This window comes from Carcharhinus amblyrhynchos, chromosome 2 (genome assembly GCF_965287045.1).
Source record: "Carcharhinus amblyrhynchos chromosome 2, sCarAmb.v2.hapA, whole genome shotgun sequence".
In the NCBI taxonomy this organism is placed as follows: domain Eukaryota; kingdom Metazoa; phylum Chordata; class Chondrichthyes; order Carcharhiniformes; family Carcharhinidae; genus Carcharhinus; species Carcharhinus amblyrhynchos.
Window position 1 is genome coordinate 43,488,620 of NC_137325.1, and position 12,364 is coordinate 43,500,983.

At 41.7% G+C, this 12,364-nt stretch overlaps 1 protein-coding gene across 4 annotated transcripts in view; it reads right to left on the reverse strand.

Moving 5' to 3' along the window:
* The window catches only part of LOC145354025 (triple functional domain protein), a 641,321-nt gene that overhangs the window by 185,463 nt on the left and 443,494 nt on the right, over positions 1–12,364 (reverse strand). The window lies entirely within an intron of this gene.

Consider the following 12,364-nt stretch of genomic DNA (forward strand, 5'->3'; position numbering starts at 1 on the left):
GGAACTTTGAAGAATTATAGTTCTTCTATCACAAGTTCAATATTAAATCTCAATACCCCCAGTAAAAGAAAAACGTGTTCATAACTTTGATGTACGCTGATTGGTTATCATTCTTGACTCATTCACGCTAACCAAATATTGTGTCCATTACCTTCCTCAAGTATTGTTGCCTTCCTGCTCCATATCCATTTCTACCAAAACTCCCGTCAGAATATTTTCAGTTCTGTTTCTACACCACTCATGGTTTTGGGACTGCCCTGACTAAACTTCTGAATGTGACTGCAGCTGGAGGATTCTAAATTCTAAACTATGATGCATTATCCTATCTTGTCCTCCTTGACTGCTCTTAGCATATAACTACAGAATTAACTTAAGCTTTTATTGTCATTTTTCTATTCCATGTTTTGCCCTTAGTGGTGAGCATACAATCTGGACAAACACTACAGCACAACTTTGAGACTGTCAGATAAAATGATAAACTTATGTCCTTCCTTCCTACTCAAGCAGGGCACAATTTTAAGAAGAGGCTGCAAATTATGCTCTGTTCATGGCTCAAACATCCTTTCTGTTGACATTAGCACTTTTAACATAGTAAAACACCCGCGGTGCTTCACAGGCACATTATCAAATCAAATTTATCAAGCCACATTAGGAAATAATTAAACTAAAAAAAGCAAAAGTTTGTTAAAGTCGGTTTTAAGAAATGTCTTAGAGGAGGAAAGAAAAAGGGCTAATGCAGGCAGTTCCAAAGCTTAAGGTTTAGGCAACTGAAGATACAGTTGCCAGAGGTGGAGTGATTAAATTTGGCGATGCACAAGAAGTCAGATTTGGAGAAGGCAGATATCTCAGAGGGTCATTTGACTGAAAGGGATTCCAGCAGTACAGAAGGGTGAGCCCATTGAGGGATTCCAAAAGAAGGATCGTAAGTTTAAAACTGAAATGCTGTTGGACCAGTTAGTAAACGCAGGGTCAAGCTAGGATATGGAATTTTGAATGAACTCAAATTTGTGGAAGGAGGGAAATGGGAAGCTGATCAGGAAAATGTTGGAATAGTCAAGTATAAAGCAGCACACATGAACTTGAGTCAGGGACTGAGTCAGGTGATGTTATGGTAGAAGTAGATGGTTTTAGTGATGGAATCCATTGTTTGAAGGCCTTCTCATGGCTAAATATATTAGGTAGATATTAAGCAAGAGGATGTGTTGGAGCTTTCGAAAAGCATCAAGTTAGATAAATCACCGGGACCGGATGGAATGTACCCCAGGCTACTGAGGGAGGAGATTGCTGAGCCTCTGGTGATGATCTTTGCATCATCAATGGAGACGGGAGAGGCTCCGGAGGATTGCGGATGTTGTTCCTTTATTCAAGGAAGGGAGTAGAGAAAGCCCTGGAAACTACAGACCAATGAGTCTAACCTCAGTGGTTGGTTAGTTGATGGAGAAGATCCTGAGAAGCAGGATTTATGAACATTTGGAGAGACATAATATGGTTAAGAAGAGTCAGCATGGCTTTGTTAAAGGCAGATTATGCCTTATGAGCCTAACTGAATTTTTTGAGGATGTGACTAAACACATTGATGAAGGAAGAGCAGTAGATGTAGTATATATGGACTTCAGCAAGGCATTTGCTAAGATGCCCCATGCAAGGCTTAATGAGAAAGTGAGGGGGCATGGGATCCAAGGGGACATTGTTTTGTGGATCCAGAACTGGCTTGCCCACAGAAGGCAAAGAGTGGTTATAGATGGGTCATATTCTGCATGGAGGTTGATCGCCAGTAGAATGCCCCAGGGATCTGTTCTGGGACCCTTACCCTTTGTGATTTTTATAAGTGACCTGGATGAGGAAGTGGAGGGTTGAGTTGGTAAGTTTGGTGATGACACAAAGGTTGGAGCTGTTGTGGATAGTGTGGAGGGATGTCAGAAGTTGCAGCGAGACACTGATAGGATGCAACCCAGATAAGTGTGAAGTGGTTCATTTTGGCAGGTCAAATAGGATGGCAGAATATAATACTAATGGTAGGACTCTTGGTAGAGTGAAATATCAGAAGGATCTTGGGGTCCAAGTTCATAGGACACTCAAAGCAGCTGCGCAGGTTGAAGCTGTGGTTAAGAAGGCGTATGGTGTACTGGCCTTCATCAATCGAGGAATTGAGTTTGAGTCGAGAGATAATGTTGCAGCTATATAGGAGCTTGGTCGCTTGGAGTACTGTGCTCAGTTCTGATTGACTTGTTACAGGAAGGATGTGGAAGCTATAGAAAGGGTGTGGAGGAGATTTACAAGGATGTTGCCTGGATTGGGGAGCATACCTTAAGAGGATAGGTTGAGTGAGCTCGGCTTTTTCTCCTTGGAGAGATGAAGGATGAGGGGTGACCTGATAGAAGTGTGTAACATGTTGAGGGGTATTGATCGAGTGGATAGTCAGAAGTCTTTTTCCCAGGGCTAAATGGTTGCCACAAGAGGGCACAGGTTTAAGGTGCTGGGGAGTAGGTACAGAGGAGATGTCAGGGATAAGTTTTTCACTCAGAGTGTGGTGGGTGCATGGAATTGGCTGCCAGCAATGGTGGAGGCGGATTTGATAGGGTCTTTTAAAGAGACTTTTTAGATAAATACATGGAACTTAGTAAGATAGAGGGTTATCGGTAAGTCTAGTAATCTCTAAGGTAGGGACATGTTCAGCACAACTTTGTGGGCTGAAGGGCCTGTATTGTGCTGTAGTTTTTCTATGTTTCTATGACATCCTTCAGGATCCAGAATAGATTTTTGAACTACCATCCTTTCCATTACAAAGGCTGGCTAAACCCACATATGCCACCTGACCATCTCTCACGTTTTTAATCCCACTGCCTACAAAATCTTTGTCTGTGGTTTTTGCCACAACCAGATATAATTCCCCAACATCTTTCTTGCCCTCTTCTCAACTTCCTCCTTTTCACAGAAGCGTAACCCTAAAATCTCACCAAGTCTGCCCTGACTCACAACAGAGCCTCTTACCCAGCCCTAACCCAATGTATTTACCCCACTAAGCCCCCTAATCTACACATTTTGGGGGGCTAAGGAGGAATTTAATGGCCTATCCACTAACTTGCACATCTTTCAACTATGGTAGGAAACCAGAGTAACAGGAGGAAACCTACGCAGACACAGGGAGAATGTGCCAACTCCATACGTCACCCAAGGCTGGAATCAAACTTGGGTCCTGGGTACGGTGAGGCAGCAGTGCTAATCAAAATGCAATTTATACAAAACTAAATTGTAGTTTAGTTGTCCCAATATTAAGGTTCACATGTCCACCACCACCACCCTTGCACCTCAATGCATCAAGTTTAACATTTTTGCTCTCATCTTCAAACCCATGAGCTATGTCTCACCCCACCCTTCAACTTTGGCCTCTGAAGCATTTCCAATCCCTTTAGACCATTACTGGAGGTGCCACTGCTCACCATTACCCTATTCTCTTGAAGTCATTCCTCAAGACCTCACAGCATCCTTCTGTTCCATCCATCTTGAGAACCCTTCTTATGGTCTGTATTTTCAAACAAGCATCAGCCAGCTCTTCTCAAGATGGCCTGGTAGAGATTCCTTATTTTTTCCCTTTGTACATTTTTCAACATTAAAGATACCAGATAAGTGCAAGCAGTTGTATACTCTGACAATCCCCAAAAATAAGATAGTTTTCTTTTAAAGACTCAATTAAAAATATTTTATAAAGCAACCAGACCAATAACTGTAGATGAAATAAGGATGAATTTTTTGCTTACCTGTGCTAAGAAAAAGATCTGAAATATAATAAAGCAGGACTCTCTGGCTATTAGTGCATTGTCATTATTCATAGCTACTTTATTCCACCCACAAATCAGCCCATTATATTTAATATCTGAATGATTGCCAGCCAATACCATTTGCATGACACCCGGAAACCTAACTTTCGTACACCTGTTTTACTTCTACTCTTATCCCCTTGAAGTTAAAACAAATATTCTTGCAAGAAATATCAATGTACATGGGCACATAAATGGATGGGCTAAAGCACAGAGAAACAGACTGTTTTCAATGGTTGAGGGGTCGAGAACAATAAATTAAATCAGAGATTTAGACCAATCAAAACATCTAATAGAAAGGACTGACACTAAAATATACACTGGAGTTCATATTTGAAGCAGATATCCGGTCAACTTTTAAGAACAGATTAACATGCAGCTGTAGTAAAGGAGAACAAAGAAAAGTAGGAGCAAGGTTTTCATGTGGGATTAGAATACTGCTTGGGTAAATAATAAACACAAATACATACTTGTTGGGTTGAATGACCTGTTTCCATGTTGTAATATCTATGTAAAACTATTTCAAGTTAAATATGGCCAAGCATACAGAACTAGAATAAGTACTCCTGGAAATTGGAACTGTTAGATGCGAAATTGGAAGGAATTGATGGGTTTAGTGTACCGAACACTCGGCATATCCAACCATGGATGAGTAATATTGGCAAAAAAAGCTGAAGTAGCCAAAAAAGTACAGCAAAACTTTAGTGCCCTGATCAGACTATGCTTTAAATGCTGTGTCCAGTGTACTTAGTGAACCACAGCAGAGACATACTCACTACGAAGACAATGCTGAGGAAAAAACATGAGATTGATTAATAATATCAAGCATTGACATGTGAAGAAAGACTGAAGGCTTGAGCTTTTCCACTCCAAAGAAGGAGCCAGAGAAAGGTGCATTCAACAATAACTTGTATTTATATAATGCAATTAACATATTAAAATATTACAACGTATTTTAACAGAGGCATAAAAAAAATACATGACACGGAGCCCAAGAGGTAGGTTTTAAAGAATGTCTTCAAGATAGAAAGGCAGAGAGGTTCAAGAAGCGAATTCCAGAATTTAGGGTCTAGGCAGCAAAAGACACCAATAGTGAAGCAATTAAAATCAGGAATGCCCAAGTGACTGCAATTAGAGGACTGTAAATATCCAAAGGTTGTCAGACTGCAGCAGAATAGTGAAATATGAGAGGAAAGGCCATGGAAGGATTTGAAAACTAGGGTAATGATTTTAAAATAGAAACTGCTTAACTGGAAGCCATAATAGACTAGTGTGCAGACAGATTATGGACAAATAGGATTTGGTACAAGTTAAGACAGTTGAATTTCGAGTGAGAATGTGGGTGACCAGCTAAGAATGTGGTGGAATAGTTATGCCCGCAAGTGACAAAGGCATGAGTGATGATATCAACAGCAGCTAAGGCTGAGCAATATTTTGGAGGGGGAAATTGATGGTCTTAGTGAATATGCAGATGTAGTTGAAAGCTCATCTTGGGGTCAAATATGACAGTGAGGTTGCAAAGTCTCAGATTCACACAGTGCCAGAAAGATGGATGGAGTTGGTGGTAAGGTAGCAAAGTTTGGAGTGACTAAACACAATGAAGACAATAACTTTAGTCTTCTCAATATTTAATTGGAGGAAATTTCTGCTCATTTGGCCCTGGATGTCAGGAAAGTAGTCTGATCATTTAAACACAGTGAAAGGCTTGAATGAGATGTTAATGCTAAAAAAACTGGGCACATTGTCTTATACATGGAAATTGACATGTTTCAGATGATCTCATTTAGAGGCAGCATCAGGGTTAGAAATAGGAGGGGGTCAAGGACAAATCCTTGGGAAAGACCAGAAGTTGGTGCAATTTAAACATGAATCCTGGAGAAAATAGACACGGATTTGTGAAACTATATATTCAGTGACTTCGGAGGGGAAAGGGGAGATTGAGGATAGGGCAGTTGTTTGCAAGGTGGGTCAAGGATTTTTTTTAAAAAGGGGAAGGCGATTTGAATGAGAAAGAGATAGAACCCGAGGAGCGAGAACAATTGCTAATGCCATCTAACCTGGGGCCAAGAAGGGGAGTTGGGTGGTCAGTGGAAATACCAGTCTGGAAAGCAGGAAATAGGTCTCACAAACAAAATGAACTTTGGATGGCATGAGGAGAGATGGGGAAAGTAGAGAAAGATACAAGTTTAGGGCAATAGCATGGAAGAGTTTAAGAGGAAATTTGGTCTAGAGGACTGGGGACAGAATAGAAAAAGACTATGTACAGAAGGTTATAAAAGGCAAAACCTGAATACTAACAGATGTTGCTGCCTTGAAAATACTCAAACTTCAAATATAACTGGAAAATCATAACAGAAAAACAAAACTACAATTTTATTTGCTCAGTGTTGAAAATGATAGAAGAGGGTGAAATAATCTGTAGAAAAAATAATTTAATTGTACAAATATCCTGCTGAGTACTGAAACTTATAACTATTGTCCAAGGATGATTTTTCTTAAATGTTCAAAGAAAACTATGCATTAAGAAATAATCTGGAATTTAGTACACTTATTTCTATCGCTGAGCAATATTGTCGAGAGCCAAGACCTCATATTCTATATTTTCATATATAAAAATATACGGTAGCATGGTGGCCTCACAGCACCAAGGATCTGGGTTTGATTCTGGGTTTGGATGACTGTGTGAAGTTTGCACATTCTCCCTATGTCTGTGTGGGTTGCCTCCAAGTGTTCTGGTTTCCTCCCACAGTCCAAAGATGTGTAGGTTAGGTGGACTGGCGATGCTAAATGTATGGGTTTATGAGGATAGGGTGGGGGAGAAGGTTTGAGTAAGATTATCAGTCAGAGATGTTGGTGCAGACTCGATGGGCCAAATGGCCTCCTTCTGCATTGCAGGGATTCTACGCTTCTATATACTATAGTATTCTCTCAAGGCTAATTTCTAAGAAGTAAAAACATTTCAAGTACCCTTTTTAAAGTGGTTGAAGCTGTGCCTGTCTGGATCATAGAATGACATGAGCTAATATGGCAATTTTGAAAACAGTTTACGAATGGAAAAAGACGAGAGCTGTCCTAAGGGGAGGGTGCTAAATTGGGGGAAGGCTAGATACAGCCGGATTAGGCAGGAGCTTAGGGATACAGACTGGGATAGGCTGTTGGAAGGCAAGGCCACTTTAGGCACGTGGGAGTCTTTCAAGGGAAAACTGCAAAGGGTGCAGGAAAGGCATGTGCCAGTTAGGAGAAAGGATGGGAAAGGTAGGATTAGGGAACCGTGGATTACTAGAGATATAGAAGGCCTGGATAGGAAGAAACGAGAGGCGTATGTCAGGTCTAAGCAGCTGGGAATGGAGAGAGCGTTGGAGGAATACAGAAAGAGTAGGAGGGATCTCAAACGGGGAGTTAGGAGAGCAAAGAGGGGGCATGAAATGGCTTTGGCAGGTAGGGTTAAGGAGAATCCAAAGGCGTTTTACTCCTATCTTAAGAACAAAAGGGTGGCTAGGGGTAAAATCGGTCCTCTCAGGGACAAACGTGGGGAATTGTGCTTAGAGACAGAGGGAATGGGGGAGATCCTGAATGAATACTTTGCATCAGTATTCACGAAGAAGAGGGGCTTGATGTCTAGTACGGTCATTGAGGGAGCGGTAGACCAATCGAAAGATCTATCGATTACGAGGGAAAGTTAGGGCTTTTAGATGGCATTAAAACTGATAAATCTCCGGGGCCCGATTGCATTTATCCTAGGCTGCTTAGAGAGGTGAGGGATGAGATTGCTGGGCCTCTGACACGAATCTTTCTCTCTTCTTTGGACACAGGTGAGGTCCCAGAGGACTGGAGGATAGCAAACACGGTAGCATTGTTTAAAAAGGGTAGGAGGGATAGCCTGGGTAACTATAGGCCAGTGAGCTTATTGTCAGTGGTAGGTAAGTTGATGGAGAGGATTCTTAGGGATAGGATGTATGCGCACTTAGAGCGTTGCGATCTGATTAAGGATACGCAGCATGGCTTTGTCAAGGGGAAGTCTTGCCTTACAAATCTGTTAGAATTCTTTGAGGAGGTGACAAAAACGGTTGACGAAGGACGAGCCGTTGATGTCGTCTATATGGATTTCAGTAAGGCGTTTGACAAAGTCCCTCATGGTAGGTTGGTACAGAAGATTAAAGCTCATGGGATATGTGGTCAGGTATCTACATGGGTACAGAACTGGCTTGCAAAGAGGAGTCAGAGAGTAGTAGTGGAGGGGTCTTTTTCTAGCTGGAGGTCTGTCATTAGTGGTGTGCCGCAGGGCTCAGTACTGGGACCTCTTCTCTTTGCAGTGTATATAAATGATTTGGAAGAGGGAGTAGGTGGTGTGATCAGCAAATTTGCTGATGACACCAAGATGGCTGGATTGGCGGGCAGTGAGGAGCAGTGTCTGGCAATACAGCAGGATATTGATAGGCTGGTTGATTGGGCAGATACGTGGCAAATGGAGTTTAATCCAGACAAATGTGAGGTGATGCATTTTGGCCGGAATAATGTAGGGGAGAGTTATATGGTAAAGGGTAAGCCCGTAAGGAGTATAGAATCGCAGCGAGACCTGGGGGTGCAAGTGCACAAGTCTTTGAAGGTGGCAGTGCAAGTGGAGAGTGTGGTGAAGAATATGGTATGTTAGCCTTTACAGGAAGGGGTATAGAATATAAGAGCTGGAGTCTAATGTTGCAGTTGTACAGAACGTTGGTTAGGCCGCATTTCGAGTACTGCATCCAGTTCTGGTCGCCTTACTACCGGAAGGACGTGGAGACTCTGGAGAGAGTGCAGAGGAGGTTTACCAGGATGTTGCCTGGTATGGAAGGACTGGGGTATGAGGAAAGATTGAAGAAATTGGGGCTCTTTTCCCTTGAAAGACGCCGACTGACGGGGGATCTAATAGCGGTATATAAGATTATGAAGGGTATAGATAGAGTAAACAGAGGTAAGCTATTTCCTATGATAGAGACACGTAGGACAAGGGGCCATGGACTTAAAGTGAGGGGGGAGAGGTACAACACAGATATTAGAGGGAGGTTTTTCACTCAGAGGGTAGTGGGGGTATGGAATGCTCTGCCAAGTAAGGTGGTGGAGGCAAACACGCTAGAGTCATTTAAGAGTAACTTAGACAGGCACATGACTGGGTTGGAGATGGGTGGATATAGGAGATTGTTTTAAATAAGGGTCATTAGCATTGGGGCATCCCTGGTAATATAAATGGGTATGGTATGATAATAGTGTTTTTCTCTTTTCATTCACAGGTTTTAAGTCGGTCCACCTCATGTCCAACGAGGGGCATACACGCAATGGGTCGTACTGGGGCTGCTCTTGGTTGTTCAGGATTGGCCTAGTGCTTCATGTCGTTAGTGTGTGCCTAAACTGGACCAGATACTGGGCAAGACGACAGCTCAGTGACTATCGCTGATTGCTCTGCAGACACATGGAATTGGGCCGGTGTCTGTGGGAGTTTGCGCATTCTCCCCGTGCTTGCGTGGGTTTTCTCCGGGTGCTCCGGTTTCCTCCCACAGCCCAAAGATGTGCTGTTAGGCTGATTGGCAGGAATAAATTGTCCCTAAATCAGTTTCCCTCAATCTGGATGGCCATAAAACATTATACAGGGGTCGTGGGGGGAGAGGGGGACTGGTGGTGTTGAGATGGCGGCGCGGGCTCGTTGGGCCGAAGGGCCTGTTTCCCGGGCTGATTTTGCTCTTTTGCCATATTCGCAATCTCTGAGATTGCAGCGACCAATTTCAAAAGGAATTATACAAACGCCATTTTAATTTCATAAGCCAGGCCTAATTCATGCACTAGGGGAAAGGACCTTGCAACTTCCCTTTAAGATTAAATGGTTGGAACATTAGCAATTTCAAAGACCTAGACAAGATGCTGCACACCCGTTGTCAAAGCCGAAGTGGCAAGGCAGGAGTAAAGTGACATGACCTCCTAACTGGGAGAACCAGAAATATTACCTTGTGATGCTGCAAAGTTCAATCTGCCATTTTTCCATCTACCAAGAGGCAGCACAGAAAATGGGCTCATCTATACCGTTTCTACTAGATCCTTTGTACCATCATCTCTGCATGATATCTCATTGTGGAAGTCAACTCTACTGGAAAAGTGGATTATTCAACATTAGCTCAGCTTGCCACCCTTTGTGAAGGAATAAACCATTGGACTGTGACTGTGGATTCCTGAAACAAGAATTCTCTTCTCTGTGGTCTTTGCCTGTTAAATCATTCTGTCTCTATTCCTGTTTTACTGCATGAGTGTACCAATAACCTGCCCCCACGACGCCCCAAAGTTTTCAGTGGGCAAATAAACGAAACCCAAGTTCATTTTATCTCAAGTTTACTGTGAGATTGTTAATAGAAAACAAGATCACACCAAAACTGAGTGGTTTAGAACATATGCTATTGCTTATAATGGGGGAAGCAAATCAAAACGCCTGTGCTTACAAGGTGGCTGGACAGAGGAGATATCAGGGCTGTTTAAATTGGCCCATTTGCAGTCCTTAAAACTATATTTTAAGTTACAAAAATACAACTTGAAGGGAGCAAAGGATGTTCCATATAAAAGCAAAATACTGCAGATGCTGGAAGTCTGAAATAAAAGCAGAAAATGTTGGATAAACTCACAGGGTCTGGCATGTTCACCAGGTGGTGCTGCAATCAAAGACTCACACAGTGTTTAACTAAGGTATATTTATTATTACCCAAATGAACAGCCAATTTATCGCATGCGAATTTTCTTTAAAGAAAGCGTTGAAAATGTGGGATTTGCTGCACAATGGTTGAAGCAGATAGCATAATGACTGAAGCAGTTAGCACTGATACATTTAAATGCTTAGATGTGAAAGAAGAGAATAGAGGAATAGGGTAGGAAAAGATAATTAGAATAGGAGGGGCTTGTGTGGCTTATAAATACGAGCATAGAAAAATTATGCTCAATGTCCTGTTTCTGTGCAGTAGATTCTATGCAACACTTTATAAGTGAAAGGTGAATCTGAAATAACAGAAATGCAATTTAAATCTCTGTAAATAATCTTTGTTGTGAATTTAGGTTCAAACCAAGTTATCGAGCACAAAGGAATATGGTTGTGGTTATTGGAGGCCAATCATCTCAGCCCCAAGGACATCACTACAGGTGTTCCTTAGAGCAGCGTCCTAAGCCCAGCTTTCTCTAGCTGCTTCATCAACAACCATCTCTCCAATGCAACGTTAGAAGTGAGATGTTATTTGATGATTTCAGTGTACAGTAACATCTGCAACTTCTCACATACCAGTGCAGTCTGTGTCTGTATGAAGCAAGGCCTGAACAGCATTTAAGTTTGAGCTGAAAAGTGGCAAGTAAAAATCGTGCCATACAAGTACCAGGCAAAGACAATGCTTACAAGAGAGAATTTAAACTTTACCTTTTGATATTCAATGGCATCACCATCAATGAATCCCCTATTATCAACATCCTGGGGCTTATACTGACAATAAAAAGGACTGGATCAATATAAATACTGTGGCTATAAAGCAGGTCAAAGGCCTGGAATTTTGCCATTATCACTCACCTTCTGACATCCCAAACCCTGTCCATCAACTGTAAAGTCAAACTGTGATGGAATTCTCTCCTCTTATCTCCAACAATACGCAAAAAGCTCAATACCATCCTGGGCAAAGCTGCACACTTAATTGGCACTTCATCCATCATCCTAAACATCTACTGTCTCCTCCGCTATCCAGCAGGACAACAGCACATACCAAGAAGCACTGTAGCAATTCACTAATGCCTCTTCATAGCACTTTCCAAACTCTCAGCTTTTACCACAGTTGATGCATGGGGACAGCACCATCCCCAAGTTCCCCCCAAGGTACACACCATCTTTGCTTGGTACCAAATTCCTGTTCCTTCACTGTTGATGAGTCATAATACTAGAACTTCCTAACTGTGAACTTCCTGTGGGCGTATCTACATCACATGGACTGCAGCAGTTCTTACGTCTAACATTTCTTTTTACATTTTACCACATTGTTGATAAAATGCAAATAAAAAATGACACACAAGCAATGCCCATATAGTTGTCTCTCATTGAAATTAAACATTTATTGTATCAGCTGGTTTTGGAAAAAGAAATCATTTGATTTCCACTTGAACTGCATCAATTCTTCTGGCATAAAACAAGGACAGTACATTTCGTTCTCTCTGTGCTACAGTATTTAAAAGTTGGACATCAACAGAATGTGAAAGCAAAAAAAAGACAAATAATGATTCAGAGAGAAAGACAAAGTTCAGATTCTGAGCTGTGAACCAAAATTAACCTATTTTTTCCTGATTGTACAACACACAAAAAGTAAATGTCAGGGTTATTAGGTGTTGCTGCAATCAAATTGCTCTTAATTTGGTGGTTGCTATGGCAACCCATGGCATCTGATTTTCAGTGCTTCTCAGCGATATTTAGAGAAAATGACTTCCTTTAATTTGCAAGATGAACAGAATTTTTGAACCACAAATGTTTTGAAATTTCACTTTTACAAATTTCTTCTTTCTCACTC